General features: G+C 35.0%; 1 protein-coding gene across 3 annotated transcripts in view; it reads left to right on the top strand.

Annotated features, from left to right (window-relative positions):
• Positions 1-16,730, top strand: part of GABRB2 (gamma-aminobutyric acid type A receptor subunit beta2) — a 163,278-nt gene that overhangs the window by 41,394 nt on the left and 105,154 nt on the right. The gene's annotated exons all lie outside the window — the stretch shown is intronic.

The raw sequence follows: 16,730 nt of genomic DNA, 5'->3' as shown, positions 1-16,730 counted from the left end.
GTCATCCAAATAGATATTTACAATTATGTATCTTGATATAGCAGAGTGCAGAGATAAATTTGTTCTTGTTAAGAAAAAAATATATTGCGAAGTTTATGGTGGTGTTGGGTCTTTTCAAAACCTTTGTGTTCCTTTGACTCATATTAAAGTAATCACACTATGTAGGGATTTAGAATAAACTTATACCAGGGAATAAAAAAGATATTTACTGTTTATTTAACTGTTTAATGGTTAATTTTTTTGCTGAGTATGACAGCAATGTAGATAAAATGTAAGTGAAATAAGGTTACTAGAAATGGAATAGGGTACATAGAGGCTTTCCTTGCACCCAGATTTAGAGAACTAAGGATCTAAATATAATTGCCGAATCAAATACAATCTTAAAAAGAATCTGTTTATAAATGCCTCATGTGTATCACCAGTTCAGGGAAGCTCAGAATTGTGACTTTCTATATTAGTAGTCCACAGAACTCAATTTTTTTCAAAGCCATGAATTTTGGCCATGATTTCACTGGGTGCAGGATTACCAGACCTATGTGAAATTTTGTGCCTAAAATCTCTGGGCCTTCATGAAAATGCAAAAATGAACTATTTTTGCCTGTGAGTTTACTTGTATTTAATTTTTTTAAGACCCTTCTCAGTATTGATTTGATAAAATGCTCAAAGCATCTTTGGAAAGCACTGAAGGTTATGCTTAGTTTTAAGCACTTAACACTTCCCTCAGGAGAGGTGCTTTCATGAAGTATTGAGTATGTATTTGTCTTTCGTTCATGTAAACTTTGCTATAATTTATTTTAGAATTTTTTTCATATTTCATCTAAAGAGTCTTTAATTCTCACAGGTTCTGAGAGCACCTTCAGTTGTAAGTTTTCTTTGCTGAATAGCTCAAACAAGCAGATACTAAGATTCATATTTTAGTGAGTTCCTAAATAAGTGTGTTTGAGAGCGCATGCAGCGTAACTATAATTCATTAATTATGAACTACTATAGATAATCATGTTATGCCGTAAGCCAGTTGAGGTCTAGCTTGACTTTTTGAACACTGTAGCGATGAGGAGATAATTTAAGAGGAGTACTTAATTGTAATATTTGGTGACATTAATAACAAGTTGTCTAATACAAGAAATGAAGCAATTAATTTAGGGCATACTTGTCTCAGAAATGTTCGTAGAACAGCCCAGGTTGGAAGGGGCCTCGAAAGATCAAACATTCTTGCCTCCATTCCCTGTTCTTTCCCCTCCACCCCCACTGAAAAAGACCCTTAAAATTTTGCAACTGTTCTGTTAGATAAGACCGGGAGTCTCTGTGCCTGGGCTAGCAGGCACAGTGTTTTCATTAGAGATACCAATGCAATTACAATATACTCCAAGCATCAATAACATACTGTAGTAAAGGGAGCAGAGCTTTGGTACAGGTAGTAAAGAAATATTACATCAAGTAACAAAGCAAAAAGCAACCCATGAAGAATTTGTATTAGAATTATAAATCAAAACTTCAAACCAATTTGTATGCAAGTGGTAAGTGACAAGAAATAAGCCACTTTGAGTAAAATCAATAACGACATTTCCAGGAAAAGTGTATAAGTGGTGGTTCTGAAATGCTGTTTGAAATTAATAGTTACTGTTTGTTTGTTTGGAAGACTTTTGTTTTAACTTATTAGGACTGACTTAGGTACTGGATAGTAATGCCATGAGGCAATATAAATGTCTATTTATAATAGCAAAATCTATTGAATAGGATTTTCAAAACCCTCTGCGTGTTTATGATTCTAAATTGGTGTTTGAAAAATTTGATATATTCTCATAATATATTTTAGTTTTTAAGTCAAAACAAAAAAAATATTTAGTCCATGCTAATGATTTTTAGTTATTATGCTAATGTGAGACGCATCTACCTATCCTCTATTTGTACTTTAATGGATTTTTAGACATTTGGAAAGCAGGAATATTGTTAAGAGGAGGTAACACCAGTACTTTTCACTATAATGCCTTTTTTTAAGACCTACAACCTTTAACTAATATACGGTAGATATAATTTATTGTAATGATTTTAGATATAGTGATTCTCCCAGGAAAGTACTATAAACAAGAGGGAGAACTGTGGGTAGAATCCCCATATAAAAGTTTCATTTGCCAATCCAACTTTCAGCTAAATTTATACCTTAAATTTAACTAATCTAAGGTACGGCACTTTTGTCTCAAAATAATTGTATTGCTAATATCGCCTCAATAATAGGGCAGTGCATATGGGGACTCATGAATTTGCTTTTTTTTTTTCCTCCTCTATTTTAATTCCTTTCTTTTGTCATTATTTCATAGCAAAGAAAGTATGATGCTTCTTAGTGGTTGATTATGGTCCAGCTGGAAATAATATTTTTAAAACCCTCTGTAATGGAATGCAGGGCTCCTTTTCAGTGGTGCTGGTATCAAATGCTAGTTCTTTTGTGTTTCCTTACAAATATGAATCTGAGTATTTTCTCATTTTTACTGGGACTTTCTGGAAAAGATGATGATCAGAATTCAAGAATAGAGCACTGATAAGCAAAGCCCTGTAGGAACAAATTCGTAGTGTATAAGTAATGCCGAGGGTTTTGTGCTTACTTTCTTTGTAATGGGAGGGAGGAAAATGGAGAAGAGAATGAGCTCTCTGATACTTCAGCGAAACACACTTTTTGACAAGTGCATTACTTAAGATTTCACTTTTTCAAATTGGGCAAAGTTATTCTTAGAGGGAAAATTTTAGAGAACTCCTATATCATTTGGACATGGCTGAGAATGCAACTCGAAGAAGAGTTTCTTTAAACAAAAAATCCTAAATTTTAGCTAGTGTGTAACAATATAAGAATATGTTGTAAAGCATTTCTGTGACTCTTGAGGGAGAAATGATGCCGTTATTTTAAAAGAATAGATGTGTCATAAATCAAGCCAGTGAACTGATGCATAAATGCATTTCATGCATGAATTAACCAGCTACTAACTAGTAGATTTCAAATCGATGTGTTCTGCTTGCTGACTAACGTGTAGTGTGCTCAAGCAGAAATACTGTATAAAGCACATATGAGGTTGTGGCTCAAAATATATGAGCTACTTCAGATTTTGCTTGTCTAACACCTGCTAAAGCCATGCACTTACTGCGATGGCTTGAAGTCTAATAATTTGAGAGAAAAAACAAGGCACTTCAGCTAATGTCTGTTAAGACTAAAATATTAAACAATCTTTGTGGTGAAGGTACAAAATGAATTCAGAAATCCAGCACTATAAATTCGTCAAGACTGAACAAGCTGCCAGGAGATGGGTCATTATTTTCAGGACAATCTCAGTGGAGTCATCACAGAGCTTTTTGATTATTTTGTCTGTGTGTATGTATGTGTTTTCATTGTTCAAAATAGATGTTCTTAGTAATGTGTATGCATTCAAATATATATATACACACACACACTCTTAGTATGTATTATGGAACTGTATAACTGTATGGAATTCACTGTGTATTATGGAACTGTAATTTGTACAGTGCAATGGCACTTTATTTAGTAGGGGAGAACAGTCAACATACATATGAGCTTTAGTGACTGAGAGCCAATTACGTTTTTTTCTCATCTGGTTTTAAATTTTGAAAAGGGATGGGCAGACACAAACACAAGTTAAAGAGGAAGTTGTTTTTATTGTGGAAATACAAACATTTTGCTGAAAAAAAATACTTTTTTTTTTTTTTAAATTTGATGCATTTTGGGGAAAATACCTCTTTTCTTGGTGAAAGTATTTGGTGTCTTTTTAATTGCAAAGTATCCTGTAGATCAGTCTGTCAGAACTTTCATAAAAACTGCTATGTGGGGGTAGATTCTTGGTACTCTCCAGCCCAATCTTGAGGAGCTTTTTAAGAATTAGTTTCAAATCACCACTTTCTTTTGTCTTCAATATTCCAGCAGTAGGACTGCAAAATATGTTTGACACCTACTGACTATGGGAGGGAAAGTTAATAATAGCTTTTTCATAAACTTCTTTTGAAACTTGGCTTGAAACTCTTTTTCCAAGTAAGCTGGTGAATGAAAGCATGTTTTGTATAAATTTTGAAAACTATTTGATGATTCCTGTTGCTGCAAATTTAGTGTTTGTTTCTGATCCCTGGATTAGTTTGTTTTCCACATCTGTATCAGATTTCTGAAATAGTTCTTAGTGTAAAAACTGAGAGGGATTAAGTGAGAATGTCCTTGAGACTTCTTTCTAACAGAGCACATTCACTTAGTCATTTTGATCTTATCTATATATATAAAAATATGAGAATGATAATGCAATTCCACATGCCAAAAAAGGAAACAAATGCATTGCTTTGTGCAAAAAGACTTCTGCTCTTGCAAACTCTGGATTAGTGTTCCTTCAGGGGTGGAGAAAAAGCAGAACTGTTTGCAGTTCCTTCTGAAGTATTCATAGAGTTCATGATTTCCTAGGCATTTTGTCTCCCAGAAATTTCAGTAAGTATGAAGTGAGTAAAGTATAGAGAAGGCAGAAGAGATTGCATCCAGACTGGATGCCTAGATGGAAGGAATAACATAAAACAAAGAGTCCCAACAAGTTGTGTAAATGCCTTCCAAAAAGAGTAGTTGGAAGGAACTGCTGTGTAAGTTGAAAGTTTACTCTGTGCAAGATCTGAAAATTGCTTAAAAACCATCCATGTTTTCAGAAGAGTGTCTGCCAAATCAAATACATTCAAAGTACGATTATAATGAAGCTGCTTAATTAAAAATGCATCTATTTTTCCTGCTGCACTTATATCTGAATTTGTGAGAAAGGATAGAAGTCTGGGACCAGTAATACTTTTATTACCATTTCCACAACAAGCAGGCTAACCAAAAAAGATGTATGGTATCCTTATTTTGTTAAAATATACGGGGTGTGTATTTATGCCAAGTAAGAAATACTGTTGATGCCATTTCCATTAACCATTTACCTTTCGTGTCTTGAAAAAAGGCAAGCTTCCATATTGCTCTTGACGTTGCCAGCTGTCAAAGCAGTTACTTCCATTTGGTCACTGAAGAACAAGCCTGACTTCAGCTCTGGGAGAAATAGTGACCACAAAGGAGGAGACAAATTTTGAAGGTGGTTGAGATAAGGCATTCAATCTAGTAGGAGGCAGACAAATAAATAAATCCATTCAGTAATGAAGGATGCCAGATGGGGGTTTTTTTGATTCTTGGAGTATGTTTCTGAGAATTGATAGTTACAAGTGTAATGGCATTAAATTAATAGGTCTTGACAACAGAATAGCTTCAGTCTGACAAAGTACAGTCAAGACTGCTTATGAAGTAACTATTAACTATTGTGGAAAATGGAAATGAATTATTTAAATGCATAGAAAGTTCTCTGGCACAGACGGGAAGCCATGAAGATTAGGATTAAAAGAGAGGGAGAACAAAAAAAAAAGTTAGTCAAAAAATATCTACTGTATAGGAACAGGGAATAGTTTCATGAGAAGTAAAGTTGTTGGTGACAATTGAAGAGTAGAGGAAATGCTGAACAATATATGTGTTCAAAAACTCAATGGTAAATGAATCTTGTTGATTTCTAAGTGGCTCACTTAGTTGTTAAACTAAAGAGTGGAGGGAATTACTGAGCAAATGACTCAAAATGCAAAATGCAAATGACAAAAAGTCTGCAATAATAATAATGTACTAAACAGAATAGATAGAAGCAGTAGCGTGTGATGGCTTTAAAGATCAGGCAACAGTGATTTTTTAAATCAAACTAAAATAAAATTGCAGTCATTATTAGATTAGGGTGACCATCCTGATTTTCCCTTTTTAAAGCATAGGAAGTTTCTTTCTAAATGCAAATATCAATTTCATTGTTATTAAAATGTTGTTCTAATCCATATAGATGAAGGGAAAATCTCCATTTTTCAAGGTCTTCAAGAGCAGGTTGGATAAAGCCTTGTGCAACCTGGTCTGACCTCACAGCTGATCTTGCTTTGAGCAAGAGGTTGGACTAGGGACCAGACTTCCTGAGGTCTCTTCCAGCCTGAGTTTTCCTATGAAAATACTAATACAGCATTGTCACTGCAAATCTTTCCAATATTAATCTGCTGTTGATTTCTTGTAGATAAAATATGCAGACTGACTGTGCAAAACTAGTGTATTTTGTTGTTGTGGGGCATTGAAGCTGTTCTTTGCTATAAAGTTTTCTGTATGTGTCAAGGAAAATACACCTTTCTAACAGAGGCACTCAGAATGGAAATCCTTCCCTATAAGATATTCCATTAGGCTTTGGCTTTGCTGAACCATGAACAATTTAAAGTATAATTAATGCAGGTGCAATGACTGTTAAAGATGCAATATTTTTCCACCCAGATTTTTTTTGAGATTTTTCTCCCTAGGACATAATAATATTAATTTATTTTTCATCTGAATACTTCACTTATTATCTTGGAAGTGTCTCTACTAAGTGTGTTCTCTTTGCTGAAATGTTGGGCTGTCATGCAAATTGGACTTCCTATCAGTTTCCACAGGCTTGTCATCACTATGAAAGAAATGATATGTACTTATTTAAAATTGTCCTTTTACTTCAGTGCTGGCAGGTCTCTGCACTGGCTGACATTTCTGAGAGAAGCAGCCTGTCATATCTTGGGTTTTGGGGAAGAGAGCATTTAAAATACAGGAAAAGGCCTACGTGACATGACGCTATTTCTTTTTTTTCATCCTCACACTCTTCACTGTTCAAACCCCATGAAATCTGTAGGTAAGGTTACAGGATTCAAGAGATTATTGGCTGAGGAAGGCAGCTAAATCAAGGTGTTTGGTCTATTCCCCCAAGATTTGTATGTAAACAGGGAAGAAACACATTAGTCTGAAGCGCAGTGGGTAGCCTCTGGTGTATTAGACCATGATCTATAAATGCTTATAGGAACGTATCTGTGGGAGATTTGTACTCTCCAGAGTACGTTGCTTCTTTCAAGACATCAGTTTGTCACTAACGGATTAATGAACCGGTTTAGAGAACTTCTTGGAATCAGCAGGCCAGAGAACCGAAGTGTTGCAGGATCTGTGACGGTGTTTAACAGAAGTCAACTGCTGCCGGTGCTTTGTACGCGAGTGGGGAAAGGCATTAAAAATAACTGGCAGGTTCCGGTTGCCTAGAACCATTTCCATTTGTGTTTCCAAAGTGGGTGCATTTGATAAGAGCAAGTGAGGTATTTGGGGTTTCCACCTAACCTTTGTTTCTTTTTCTATTTAAAAGAAAAACCCCACAAAAATACCAAGAAAAACAGCATAGAAATCTAGCATGATTAGTAGTAGTGTGTGAGGAAATGCATACATAGAGACAGAGGGAGAAGGACTCAGTTCATTTAGAAGAAAAAGTAGAGCAAAAATAAAATCAGGGTATGTCATGCACATACCTGGCTGTTTGTCTCCTGTAAATATCTGTGAAGTGTCAGCAGCTCTTGGAGACCATTATAATCTAATTAAATCAATTAGTCTAACTTCATTGCCGTTATACAGTACATTATTAAAGGAAATGTTATGTGTTCTGCTGTTGTTAGAATTCTGAGTTGAACTCTAAATCCTAGAGGAAATGTTTTAGGCTTTTTTGTTTTAATAAAACTTTTCCTCAAACTCACTTTCTTGGTCTCACTCACTGTCTCTCTCTTACGTCAATATTCTCTGAGATATTATTGTTCAATGAGTGTAAATATTGCTTTGTGAGTGGATCTTAAAATTTTAATTTATTATTAAATATATCCTTGATGATTTAGTATTACAAGTGTTACAAATATAAGACAATCATAACTGTCTTGACAAAACTGAATAGTTACTGAATCCGTATCTTGCTAAAGGATATTGCAAGTCAGAACAGAAAATGTGAGAGTGTTCAGTATCAAGAAGCACCGAAGAAAGCAATCATTTAATGAATTAATGAGTTAACTGTATTATATTATCAGACATTTTGTTTAGGGCAACATTTAGAAAAGCACTCTGATTTTGTCCACTTTTCCAATGTTAATATAACAGGGTTTTCTTGACTGACTACCTACAATTTAAGTTACATTTGGAAAAAATTATACGTTTGCCCAGATTGATCAGTAATTTCACTCTGATGCCTCCTAAAATCTTTCTGACTGAATACTTTAGTCTGAGCTTCTCAGCTGTCTCTTTACTTTTTCTCTTTAAAATGGAGGTAAAATATAGTAATTGCATAATGTTGAAACTGCTGAAAATATTGCCTTAGTATTGATTAATATTCATACTTCTTTTTTTTTTAAGAACTGTTATACTTACCGAAAGGCTGTCTGAGATGTTGTCTTTGGCCCTCTCAATCAAAAGGACATTTTCACATAGGTTAATAAGATTTTATTTATCTCGATCTCAGAAATCACAAGCATAGCAAAAATTAATTGTGTTCTCACCTGTGAAAGAATTCATAGAAGAAAAAAAATCTTGAAGGTCAGAAAACTTATCTGAAAGCCACCTGAAGTGTTTTGGTATTCTGTCATACAGAGGGAATATGATGTAGATTTGATAAACAGAGGGTAGCAGTAACACCAGAACAGCAGAATAGAAAAATTACTTGAGCATAGTTAGGAAAATGAAGAATATACATTTACATGCTTTCTTTAGTGTGTCTGTTTGTGGAAGTAATCTTGCAGAAACTTCTCCGTTGCTAACTGAGGAGTCAGCTAGCTTTTTACCGGGAAGGAAATACTAGCAAAATAATCTGCTTAGTAAAACAAACTAAATAGAGCAAAGTAAATTCCTTTGCTCTATAAAAATGATCCAATAAAATATTCATATAGTATTTTTCTTTTTCACGAAGTGCATCCTCAGGCAGCCCAGTTAAATGGGATCACAGAAGGGGCATATTTTTGTTAGAATACTGCATTTCTCAACAGCACTAAGCATACAAATTCTGTCGGAAGCTCAGATAATCAAATTTTTGTCAGCTATTTCTCTTAACTTTTTAATATTAAAATTAGATTTATACTTTTTCATTGAGATAACTTTGTGGCTTGTTTTAGTATTTCTTGAAAGGATTGTGTCATCACTGTTAATGTAGCGACGGGAGTGTTACTATTGCTGTTTTCAATAGCTTTGTAAGCATTTAGAGTGTTCCCATTCCTTCATCGCTCAAAACAGCTCAGAGGTTCACTGTATCATCCTAAAACGTAAACATGCCACCATTTCTTGGCAAGACTGAAGCAGCACAAGTGACTGCTTAGCAAGATAAATTGGGAATCTGCTTGTGGTTTCATTTGGACTCTAGGGAACTACAGGTATAGTAATATTTGGAAGTTCAGACCTAGTACTGAGAATGCTCTGCTTACAGATTTTAATTCTTGAGGCTGAAATATTTTGAATTTCTGATAATTGTTAGTAGTTCAGAGAAAATGAACACTCTGGTGTGTAAGGTTAAGCGAGGTGATACAGGACTCCTTAAAATGGCAGCAGGCTGTATGTTCAAGGGAAGAACTGTAACTGTTCGTGAGGGTTTATCAGGTCTTGTACCGGGCAGCCAAATTCTCTAGCAGCCTCATCCTTCGGGCAAACTGGGGAGGATGTAAATAAACAACCTGTTCTAGTAGTAAAATGCTGAGTGCATCTCAAACTGTTTTATTCTCATTAAGTCTCAGTTTCGGTTGGACCAAAGGCTGCAGCTGGGAATTTAGGGATTGTTACACATCCTTTTAGATGGGAAAAGGCAGACGGAGCTAGCTAGCCTGGTAGCAGGCATATTAATAGCACTTCTGTCATTGGAGTCTCCTTGCCTTGATGGAGTGACGTCTCCTTGATTGAAGGAAGCAAGGCTATATTTAAATAAATAAATACTGGGAATATTTATTCATTTCAATATTCTCCTCGAAAAATATTGCAAAATTACTTACTTTAAAAGTAAGTATTATATGCTTTAAATAAGCACCTATTCATTTTGTTATTAATTTTGTAAGTTGTTCAGAAGTTAATTACAATGATGCAGAGCAGCATTAACTTGGCAATTCTTTTTGTTTCTAAATGTATTCTTAAGGCTTAGTTTATCTGTTAGCACCTCGGGAAACTATAAAGCATCAGGAAAAAAGCACTCATCCAAATGTTATGCCAATTTAGTTCTGCATCTAAACACAACCTGAGTTCTCATGTTTCAGCTAGATTTAATCTCACTATCGATTACTATATTCTTATCCTGGAAATTTATTTTTTTTTTCATTACAAGTATCAGTAAGGCACGCAGGTTTCTGGTAACTGTTTTTCGGGGTTTTTTTGCTTTTGAGTCTCTTCTGCAAAGCAATAGCTTAGGCCACCGTCCGGTCTCATCAAACTTTCAAATTGGATCTCCAGTTCTGCTTCAGCACCAGTTTACTTCCACTCTATTTAAGAAGTTATGATTATTTTTTTTTGTTCTTTAGTATTTTCAATAATATTTTTTACTCTTTTGCAATACTTTTAATAATAGGCTACAATAAGGACAGCTTAGTAATAAAAGCAATATAAATATGATATCTGCCATAGGTGTTTACCTGTCTGAAGATCTATAGGATTGTGCAATTGCCCAGGAAGTGATCTCTGAACTCAGAATTAGTCTCCTTTCTCTGGCTTGTGATACATGAGTAAAGAAAAATTTGAAATTCAAATGTAAATAAACTTTTCCCGATACTTCTTGTGGCTTAAAATATTTTGTTCTACTTCAAAGACATGATTAATAATAATAGCACATAATTTTGTCTGAGGCAGAAAAATACTTTTTCCATAACTTTTCTTTAAAGTGAGCATAGTTTGCATTTATTCATCTTACTTTGCATGTGCATTGTTCATCTGAGAATCCTGCAATGCTGTATAAAGAGGACTAGATCCTTTCAAAAGAGAAATCTGAAGATATCAAGATATGTGACACTCTTAAGCCAGTAGCAGTTAGATTACAGTTTTCAGTCCAAGTTCACTTTAATCAATCTTCCTCTTATTATCAAGAGACAGCAAGTCAGAGAGAGCTAAAAGACATACGGCAGATGCTTTTTGATTGGAATGACATGCAGATTGCTGGCTCGGTAAAAGTGCAGTATCATGGTTCAGTCTGGGTGACTTGTCAGAAATTAAAATCGAGTGTCACGGTGTCTTGCTAAACTGATTGATGTTACAGGAAACATATCAGCCCTAACTGCTTTATTTCATTTCAGTGCATGGAATATATTGCACTGTGATGCAGTGTCATTATATAAATCACTGTGTAGAAACAATATAAATATAGGCTACTGTCAGTAGTGCTAAGGAGACACAAATTCATGATCGTGTTGCTGAAATGGTAAGCAGTCTCTTACTACAGATTTCATATAATCAGTAGTAAGAAGTTTTATGTCTAGGAGTCAAGCTCTGCTCATGCACAGTCTCTTGCTTGATTCAATAATACTATGTTTTTCCGAGAACTGTTGTAGGAGATAAACAGCCTGTCTTTGCTTATTTGTTCAACTGAGAAATGAGAATTGCTGATGAATAATTCTGGGATAGTAGCTGCAGAATAAACTGTAAGCTTACTTGTTGTGATCTTTTCCTTTTTGGAAAGATTATAGACTCTTAGATAATACAATTCCCATCAAGAAAAACTACCTGGTAAGTTTTAGAAGACACAATTAACTAGAAGTGTTTCATGGATTTGAAGCCAGCCTGGGAACTGGGACTCCATAGATCAGGAGAGTTCAACCTGAACTCTGTGTAAGGTTCTTGATGTCATTGTCACTTTTTTGAAGTAAAGATTTACAGAATGTGAAAAATACTTTTTTGAAAGCGCATATGAGAGAATTTATTTTGACACTTTTTGTTATCACCCATCCTTTCAACAGTTCATTCTTTTATGTAAGTCCCTTTGTGGTGTCTCCAGTGTTAACAGAGCAAGACTTTTTATGTTAATTTTCTTGACGTTAGTGTGAGATAGGCGATTGTGAATCCAACATGTTGTAGTGGTTGGTTTTAAAGGAAATGAGGATTGAAAGGATTGACAATCAGCACTCAGTGAAAGACATTGGTTTTGAAATAAATCCACTGAAGCTCCTTTAGCTTGAAGTGCTTTGTTTTGGACTGTTTTATACACCATTCAAGTAGTGAAACATGTTGTGTGCTTTCCACTGTAGAAACTGCACACATCAGTGATAACTTCATTTGAGTCTGAGGAGACTCAAATGTTAATTCTACTCAGAATTAACATTTCCTCCTTTCTTCTTAAGTCTATAATAGCTTTTAATATAATAAAATCCATTTTGCTGTGTAGGTGTATGCTTTTAATAATTTACTTAATGGCACTTTTAAATATGTTGTCAACAGACAGCTTTTTAAATGTACATGGTAAAAAAATGTAGCATTCAGGCAAAATCTTCAGCTTCAAGCATTTTCAGAAGGAATTGTTTAGCTTTAAAAATGCTGTACTGGGAAATATAGTAAAGTATTTTTACAAGTCAGGAATAACTAGGATAGTGATGAGAAGTGGACTTAAGCCAAACCACAAATGAGTTCTCCATTCATTACTGATGAGTAGAGATAAATAGTTTCCTCAACTCCATGCTGCTATATGTTGCTTTTATAATACACAGAATGTTCCTTCTAGTTATTTTTTTTTTCTCCTCTGAAGTTTCCTAATTTTATTGCTTCCAAAGTGTTTCAGTAGCTGTGTTATATCCCTGTTAATACAACTGCTGGTATACATTTTTAAGCTGCACTGTGAATCAGTCCTGTTTTGTGTAACGTAGAAGAAAGAGCTATGTTTTAAACGTTGTTTTTCTCACATTGGACCTTATCCTCATGCTTTGAAAAAATTTGCGTCCGGCACAGCCTTTTGCATTAGACTCCCACTGTCATTGTGAATGCTCATGAAATTTATTTCCTTTTTTGCCTTGATCCTTTTTCCAATATAAAAAGAGGGCCAACAATATACACTTCACGGTTATTGGCCCATGGGCAGGTTTAGCTAAGGCCTGTGTTCTAGTCTTTTTAAGCTAGTAATAGGCCCAAACTGGCATTTCTTTTTTGGCTTAAGAAAACTTTTATTTGAGAGTATAATAAAATGAGAGAATATAAAGAAGAGTGCCAGTTTTCAGATTTGATGCTTTCCTGCGCAGTATTTTCCCTTGAAACTTTGAAGTTGATGGTCATTAACTGACAACTTGGCTGTCTGTAACAATTCTATTTATCTAAATTTAAGTTTAAATCTCCCAGCATATATACGTTTCCAGCAGCTAAAAGTGTTTGCAGACAACCACTGCACAAAGATAATGTTCAGGATAAAAGTTACTCATAAATATGCTAATACTAATAGAGCTGTTCATTACACTTTTATTCATCTGAGAAAATTCGCATTAAGATGAACTTTGTCTCCTATTTGCTGCTCTTCTGTTCATTGTGTGAAATAAAGAAGAAAACTGGGAAGATGAACTGTAACTGGTGAGGAAAAGAGGGGAGATCTTTTCTTTACTCAGGATAGAATAGAAGTAACCAGCCATTTTCTATTGCCTAAATTTCTGCATCTGGACAGAAGAAAAAAGTTTATTAATCTTAAATGATTGTGAACAATGGAATAATAATGAAAGCTATACAAATGTTAATATTTAGGTGTTTGCAGAAAATACAGTATTTGCCTATTTATATTCTAGATTTTGCTTGTAGCTTTGTCTATTCTAATAAAATTTTGTACAGCATTTCAAGCTTCACGTGCTCAGGGTAACTGCTGAACCTATTTATTTATATTTGTACAATGTGTCTCTGCCTGTATTGTAAATAGTCTGCAACTGTGTAGTTTCAGTCTCTGTAGTGGTGTACACAGACATAGTCATCAGGAGGTTTGGTTCATATTTCTTTCAACTCATTGTAATTACTGCCTTGTGCTTGGCTTTTTAAATGAATTTACTCCTGTTTCATCTCCATACTTACACTAAGCTTCTAACAATCCCATCCTGTGAATTTAACGGGATGCTAAGGCCTTAAAAACTTAGTCATCCTTTCACTAGCCACTTCTATTTCTCTGCTTCTTTTGTGTGCCTGTCTTCCTAAAGAGGCAAGATATTTGCGTGTTTGTTTTGATGTTTATCCTTAGAAGAGAGAGGAATTCCCATATTTAATGCAAGTGTGACAGACTTTTTTCTTGTAGTATTTCTGCTAGAGGAGCATGTTCTTAATCTCAAAGTAGAAAGCATCTTGGGATACTGCTGGGACATTTTGTACCTGCTCATCTTCTTTTTGAATTACTGTTTCATTTGGGATTTTGAAAACAGATGCCTCCCTCCTTTCTAAGGAATGAATTGCAGCTTCTGTGGCAGGTTTTCCTTTTTTTCCCTAACTGATCACTTACCCTTCAAAATATGTAGCTTGGAACACATTTATTTTTAACAATAAATTAAAAAAACCTACCTAAATTTGAAAGCTTCTGAGGGTTTTATAAAAAATTATTTAACGTGGCCTGTTTTGACCATCAGAAATTCCAGTCACATCTGATAACTAGAGCCAACAGATGACAAATAATTTTTAGTTGGAACACCAGCTCTGTTTCTGGAACACAGTGTGTTTGATTCTGAACTCCAGCTTGGTGACTTGGCTTTTCTTTCAGCTATACCAGTGCTCTAAATTTACAGTTTTATGTAATTCATTTTTATGCACTGAATCATGCATGTTTAGTTTTCTTCCTCTCTTCTTTTCCTCTTTTACTGAGGTGTAAAGAGGGAAGAATATTCTATATATATGTTATGTATTAATACACGTAGATTATTCCTTAGAACAGGAATAAAATGCAACATTCCAAGGATAATAGGGGAGGGGAGCAATTGCTACAGCTCATCTACTTTATGTTGTGCTATGTTACTATAATGAAGATTAATCAATTTTCTTACTGGCAATATATTACTGAACATTTTCTGGTTATGAATCAAATACTGCAGAACAGTGACGAAGCATAACAGTAAAATTCTTCAGATGTAGGTGGAATATGCTTGAAAGCAGACTCTCATCCTGATCCTGGGGGGGTGAGGAGGGGAAGAGATTTCACGTCGTTAAAACTGATCGGATTAGAATAGTTACCAGGTAGATATATTTGGTAGCAAAATAATTGGAAAAGCTTATTTGGTGTCTACCTACTTGTAACCGTAGAGTTTCATCAATGTTTGTGACACCCTACCAAAGCCGAGCAGTGTTCGGTGTATGGGCTGGGTGTACGTGCTTCCAGTAGCAACTGCGGCGCAGGGCTGAAGGCATAACAAGTGAAGATGGTTAACCTTTAGCCATCGCAAATGGGAAGAAGACCGAAGGGACGGCATTACTATTCTGGTTTTGTGTGGACGAGGAAGAAATGCCGTAACTATTCTCAACAGGAACATGTATTTCTCCCTGCTTCAGTGAAAACTGAAGAGGCATTTTGAAGCTCATGTATGTGGCTTTGCTGGGGAAAGCTGCATAAAAAATAAGAGTGTTTCAACCATGGAAATACACATCCCTAGAAAAAGAATTGGTACTGATTCATCTGAGCGTACGCTGTTCTGCAGAAGAGGCAGGGTCAATTAGTTTCTCGGCGCTGTGTCATTGCCTGGAGAGCTCTGCTGGAACTCTGCATAGTTGTCACAGGCCCTCCGAATGCATGTTTTGAAGGGTTGACCATGTACACTTTAAAGTGAATAATTACACCAACCTAATGCATTCATAAGAAGTTTAATTAATAAAGAAAAGAAAAACACTTTTCTGGATACTCAGCCATTGGTAATAAAAGTTATATTTGATTTTGATTTTCTTTTCAATTTGCCATTGACACTGGCTTGAATTCACTTAACTGGAGAAGCTTCACTGATGTGCATAGGTTAGGACTGATTGCCCTAGATGCTCTGCCATCAGTGGAGAGAGAGATGTGGCTCCAGGGCTTGAAGTGAGGTAGGATGAATCCCACCTCTCTGTATAGCAGTGGAAGAAATTTAGTGTGTCTGTTTTCCCATTCACCAGGGAAGGTAACTTTTCCACGTACCTTTTGTGAGATTTGGTATTTACCAAGTTCTGTAAAAAGATAACTTCTAGAAATGTAAAACTTAGGTTTTTTTTTTTTGTTTAAAGTAAATTTCAGTTACTTCTTACACGGGCATTTTTGTAAATTTTTTTTTGGAAGTTTATTCTGTTAAACTGCAAAGTAAGAAAATTTTACTTTTGTATTCTGTGAGAAGTTCTGTATAGTGTTCATGTGTCATATTTTATTTTTAAATGAAAATGCTTGTAAAATTCAATTGTGGCAGGTTTTAAAGTATTTCAGCAGGAAGATTAATGTTTCTTTGCCAACTGTAATAAAAACATAGTTTCAATAGTGATCTCTCCTTTAAAATGTAAAGTAGCTAATGAGAACTAATATTGCAATTTATGCAATAAAATGTTCATATCTTGCATGCTTTTCTCTGTTATGCAGTGCTAGAAATTAGTTTGGGAGATGTAGTCACTATAGCTAATTATTTGTTCTAAGTTAGGTGGGATTTCTTGTTTTCAAGTGCCTCAGACTGATGCATAGATACATACTTTCATACTCTGACATGGCTGAATCCTGGGGTTGCTGATAATCACAGCAGCTTTTGTTGACTTTCTGTTGAAAGCAATCTTTTGTAAGCTAACAGTTCTCAGTATTTAATGAAGTCCATATTAAGTATGAATTCTAAATCGAAATAGTCCGAGGTCTGATTATGACTTCTGTAGAACAAGCAAAACAAAATACTGGTTTTAGAATATTCTTTCTTTTGGTATTCCTTCAGTGGTC

Source organism: Gavia stellata, chromosome 16 (assembly GCF_030936135.1).
Source record: "Gavia stellata isolate bGavSte3 chromosome 16, bGavSte3.hap2, whole genome shotgun sequence".
Classification (NCBI taxonomy): domain Eukaryota; kingdom Metazoa; phylum Chordata; class Aves; order Gaviiformes; family Gaviidae; genus Gavia; species Gavia stellata.
This window is presented reverse-complemented; position numbering and strand designations above follow the sequence as displayed.